Here is a 5903-nt window from a genome sequence, read left to right as displayed (position 1 = left end):
AGGTGGGAGTTGGGGGTGGGGGGGGGGGGGGGGAGGGAAGGGGAGGGGAATGATGGTCTGTGGATTCCTTCTCCGTACCCTTTACATATAAGCAAAAATATGCCTTCTTGTGGGTATAGAAACATTAACACAAATTATATCAGTAACTGATATTGTAGCCTTTTAAACAGAAAAGATTTGTACATACAAATACTTTTTAATTATCATTTATTTGTGGAAATGGCATTTACGTCATTAAATTGATACCTCAGCATCAAGCTAGTGTCCTGCAGCAGTGGTCCAGTGGTAAAGTGTATATAAGTGATGCGTATTCTTGGAGTTGCGAGTTCAAACCCGGATTAAGCTATATATATATATATATACAACATGTTTTGTTTTGGTTGTTTGTTTGTATAAAGCCTCACACAATATCTATATTAAGCGAGTTTGTTTTAAACATGACATACATATTAATTCATTTTACCAGGCCTTATTCCACACAACTCCGTGAATTTCCCGTGGAGCCAGCCATTCAAACAAAAACAAACGAAACAAAACAAAACAAAACAAAAAACATTATTGCCAACAGCATTTGGTGTTCCCAGGCGGTCACCCATCCAAGTACTAACCAAACCCAACGTTGCTTAACTTCGCTGATCGGACGAGAAGCGGTGTTCTCAACGTGGTATGGCCGTTGGCATGAGACTGCCTACACATTGTGGCTAATAACCAACTCTTTTAAGTCATCGCGGCAGGATACGGACCTGCTTGTGGTGTCTTAATGGTAATTGTATCCTAACATATTTTTGTCTCCTTGGCATGGATATTTAACATCGTTTATTCAGTCTTGGGTTTATGTTCTTTCGCCATTTACAGACATTTTACATCTACCTACTTCCTCAGCCTGCCCTGCCAATTTCTAATGAATTTGTGGATTTTCTTTTGTAATACAAACATGTGTGTGCTCATCTGCTCTTCAGTTTTTATGATATTTGTCTCATCTGTCCTGCTTTATGATACTTTTACAAAGAACATGAACAAATGCTTCTATTTTAGAGAAGATATGGGATCCAGGTTTCGGAGCCGTAAAACCAACCGTCGTGATTGGTGGACGAGTTGCCAGGTTGCAGCTTCTGTACCGTGCCGGCACATAAATAGGTTCGGCTCAAGCGGCGGCAGCATCATTCCCCCGTGACTGTCTGAGCGTCTCTCATCACCTTGGTTGGTTCATCATCATCATGGTAGAAGCAAAGCCTACCAAGAAGGCTGCTGCTGCTGCTGTGGTGGCCACCACCAGGAAACCTCGCGTCCAGGTTGCTCACCCGAAAACTAGTCAAATGGTTCTAGCCGCGGTCGCAGCACTCAAAGACCGTAAGGGCTCGTCTCTACAAGCAATCAAGAAGTACGTTGTTGCCAACAACAAAGTCGAGGCTGCCAAGATCGCCATTTACATCCGAAGATTTCTCAAGAAAGCAGTGGCTGACGGCATTCTTGTTCAGACCAAGGGAAGTGGAGCTAGTGGATCATTCAAGCTGGCCGTAGCAGAGAAGAGGGCCGTTCTAACTCCCAAGAAAGCCACCACAACCAAGAAACCATCTACAGCAGCAAAGAAGGCCGTGGTAACTCCCAAGAAAGCCGCCACAAGCAACAAACCACCTACAGCCTTGAAAAAGAAGCAGCAGCAGCAGCAGCAGCTTGTTGTTGGGAACAAAAAGCCCAAAATAAAGAGAGCTTCAAAATCTCCCAAACCACCCAAGGCAAAGAAAGCTGTCAAAAAAACAACAAAGGCAAAATAAACGACGACATGCAAGCAGCATGAATACACATGACAATAAACATCCAGGCCTCCCCCCTCAGTGGAGGGGCCTCATATGATTCCAAAAAAGAGTTTAGTTTTGTAGACAAATAAATCATTACTTTTGGGGTAGATTTACTCTGTATATATTATATATATATATATATATATATATATATATAATATATTATATATATATATATATATATATATATATATATATATATACATCTATATATTATATATATATATATATATATATATATATATATATATATATATATATATATAATATACATCTATATTATATATATATATATAATATACATATATATATATATATATTATATATATATATATATATATATATATATATATATATATACATGGGTGAGGTGATATGGTACCAAAGTTTTGGGTAAGGTGATTGACATTTACACAAGATAAAACACGAACCAATGGGAATAAAAACATAAGAATGGAAGTAACTGCAGAAGGCCTATTGGCCCATAACACAAGCACTTCCTCTTGATGCTTCTATATTGGTTCAGAGTCTTGAAGCTATAATAATAATATATAATAATAATATATATATATATATATATATATATATATATATATAATATATATATATATATATATATATATATATACACACAAAACTAAATAGTCTTGTTAGACAAATTGCCCCTATTAGAGGCAAGTTGACTAACAAGCCGAATGACTGGCAATTGTTTTGAATTTGAGTTAAATCTAACATAGAAATGTAATCAAACCTAACCTAACCTATGCTAACCCAAGCTAAGCTAACCTAACCTAACCTAAGCTAACCCAAGCTAAGCTAAGCTAACCTAACCTAAGCTAAGCTAACCTAACCTAACCCAGCAATTCATGATCTTAATATAATACTGTTAATTGGATAAACCAATTTGGAAAGAAATGTTCGAAAATAACAAAATTAACTGTGCTTGTTAGGAAAATTGGGCCTTGCATACTTGTCCCAATAGTGTGGTTCTCGCTTTTAGGTACGACATAAACGTATACCTAAGTTGAGAGAGAAAAAGATTCTCACTCAAACATGCATATCGATTGCCAGTCCTGAATTCTGGGTAGATATTCGTGTCCTCCCTTTTCATTTACCATCATTTGGATACTATCAAAACAGCTCTGAGAAGGATAAAATGAATAAAACGGGTAGCTCACTCATGTAAAAAGGAAGAGTTGGGAAAGATCTCTCTCTCTCTCCCCCCCCCCCCCCCCCCCCCCCCCCCCCACCAATGATCCTGCTCTGCTAGTATATAACGTAACAAACCTTCCCCCCCCCCCCCCCCAATCAGAGTCCCTTTAAGCATGCGAGGATAAAAAATAGATTTCATAAGACCCAATGTGCTAGCTGATATCAAAACAATTTATGTTATCGTCTATTAAGCCCTTCAGTAAAAAAGTATAGGGACCTAATTAGGTCCCGTTTTGAGGTGGTGGTGGGTGGAATCGATGGATTAGCCAAGCTCTTATCCGCCGAATCCGTAGAGGGTACGACCCTGGCGCTTCAGAGCGTACACCACGTCCATGGCAGTGACGGTCTTCCTCTTGGCGTGTTCCGTGTAGGTTACAGCATCACGGATGACGTTCTCGAGGAACACCTTCAGGACGCCACGGGTCTCTTCGTAGATGAGACCCGAAATACGCTTGACGCCGCCACGACGAGCTAAGCGACGAATAGCGGGCTTGGTGATGCCCTGGATGTTGTCACGTAGCACCTTACGATGACGCTTGGCGCCACCCTTTCCGAGTCCCTTGCCTCCCTTGCCGCGTCCAGTCATGGTGTTGTAGTTGTGTGAATCGAATTGACGAATGCCCGCACGATTTCCCGACTATATCCCATCAAGCGGACGTACTAGTAGCATTGCAACTCCTGCCTGCCCTTACTTTACGCTTGTGGTCGAATAGACACGGCTTTCTCACAACGCTTTCAAAACTGCAGTTGCCTACTCGTCTGTTTCACGTCCCTGTGAAATGACTTTTGCACAAATCCAAAAAATAGAGCAAAATCAGCGATAATAGTGATTGAGGTGAGCCGCCTGTTGGCTGCAGCCAGAGGAAGGAGGGGAGGGGCAACGGGGTGACGTAGGCGAGTCGAGCAGCCAATGGCGCTCGAGCAAGCGCCTCGAGACGGCGTATATAAGCAAAAATTTTTCGGCGCCGGCCATCACAAACCACAGTTGTTCACCATGGCTCGCACCAAGCAGACTGCTCGCAAGTCCACGGGAGGCAAGGCTCCTCGTAAGCAGCTGGCCACCAAGGCAGCACGCAAGTCTGCTCCTGCCACAGGGGGTGTGAAGAAGCCTCACCGTTACAGGCCCGGAACGGTCGCCCTGCGTGAGATCCGTCGTTACCAGAAGAGCACCGAGTTGCTCATCAGGAAACTTCCCTTCCAGCGTCTGGTGCGCGAGATTGCCCAGGACTTCAAGACCGATCTTCGCTTCCAGTCGTCTGCCGTCATGGCTTTACAGGAGGCATCCGAGGCTTACCTGGTCGGTCTCTTCGAGGACACTAACCTCTGTGCCATCCACGCCAAGCGTGTCACCATCATGCCAAAGGACATTCAGCTTGCTCGCCGTATCCGTGGAGAGCGTGCATAAGCTAAATCGACCACCCTAGTATACACCAAACTCGGCCCTTCTCAGGGCCAAAATATCCTTCTAAGGAGATTTCAGACATTCCTAGCATCAGTCATATGAATTAACCTTCATCTACACATATAATAAATAAATAAATAAATAAATAAACAAATACACTAATTTAGGTGTCATACATACACGTGATATCAATAAATCAAGTCATTTGTAGTACAACCTGTTCTCTTACAAACAAAACGCCGTCGCTTTTCGCTCTTATGCACTGTCAAGGATCACCCACCCCCCCCACCCCCCCAAAATAAAAATTGTCATACTGTACTAGAAATAAAAGCAGCTTGTATAAGTGACATACTGTCCAGTCCTGTTTTATTCTGTTTTCGGTCCTCTGGCTTAATCTGTTAAGTTAGGAGATGACATTTTAAATTAACCGTTTTCTTGACATTTTCAAACCTAAGAGGGTGGCCTGCATAGTAATCCTAATGTGGAACATAACAATGAATCTCTAATCTCTAGAAAAAAGATACCGAGTGCTTATATGTGTTGAGAGAGAGAGAGAGAGAGAGAGAGAGAGAGAGAGAGAGAGAGAGAGAGAGAAGAGAGAGAGAGAGAGAGAGAGAGAGAGAGAGAGAGAGAGACACAGACAGACAGACAGACAGACAGACAGACAGACAGACAAGACAGACAGACAGACAGACAGACAGACAGACAGACAGACAGACAGACAGACAGAGACTGAGAGAGAGAAACACACACAGACAGTTTCATAAATATTCTCATTTTATAGCTATTTGCTTTCAGTGACAGAGGTTTTTGTTATAATAGTATTGGTGTCTAACACTCACAATCTCTTTAGAAATTAAAGTGTGGCTCCAATGGAGCCGAGTTTGTTGGTTTGAGGCCAAGCCACCACCACAGGGCAGTAAGTAAGCCGTTTACTTGGAGGAGGTGTACTTGGTGACGGCCTTAGTGCCCTCAGAGACGGCGTGCTTGGCCAGTTCTCCGGGCAACAGGAGCCTTACAGCCGTCTGGATCTCCCGACTGGTAATGGTGGAACGCTTGTTGTAGTGGGCCAGGCGAGAAGCCTCGGCGGCGATGCGCTCGAAGATGTCGTTCACGAACGAGTTCATGATCGACATGGCTTTGGAAGAGATACCAGTGTCGGGGTGGACCTGCTTCAGCACTTTGTAGATGTAGATGCTGTAGCTCTCCTTCCTCCTGCGCTTCTTTTTCTTATCGCCCTTGGCAATGGCCTTCTGGGCCTTTCCGGCCTTCTTGGCAGCCTTTCCAGATGCCTTGGGTGGCATGATGATGCTCGTGCTGGCTGGCGTTGCGATACAATAATGAACTTTTGCGCGAGTCGAGCTTTCCTTTTATATCCCGCTCGCGACTCAGCTCAGAGCGGGTCGCGTGGCGGAGCGCGCTGATTGGTCAGTGGCGGACTCCCTTGATCCTGAGCGGGGTATATAACACGAAGCTCGATCTGCGGGCCG

The 5903-nt window shown here is 43.7% G+C and overlaps 1 non-coding gene across 1 annotated transcript; it reads right to left on the bottom strand.

Annotated features, from left to right (window-relative positions):
• Positions 1 to 559: 559 nt before the first annotated feature.
• Positions 560 to 678, bottom strand: LOC138361288 (5S ribosomal RNA). Its single transcript, XR_011226905.1, has one exon. It is a non-coding gene; the product is annotated as a 5S ribosomal RNA (ribosomal RNA).
• Between the last annotated feature and the right edge of the window lie 5225 nt (positions 679 to 5903).

This window comes from Procambarus clarkii, unplaced genomic scaffold (genome assembly GCF_040958095.1).
Source record: "Procambarus clarkii isolate CNS0578487 unplaced genomic scaffold, FALCON_Pclarkii_2.0 HiC_scaffold_281, whole genome shotgun sequence".
NCBI lineage: Eukaryota > Metazoa > Arthropoda > Malacostraca > Decapoda > Cambaridae > Procambarus > Procambarus clarkii.
This window is presented reverse-complemented; position numbering and strand designations above follow the sequence as displayed.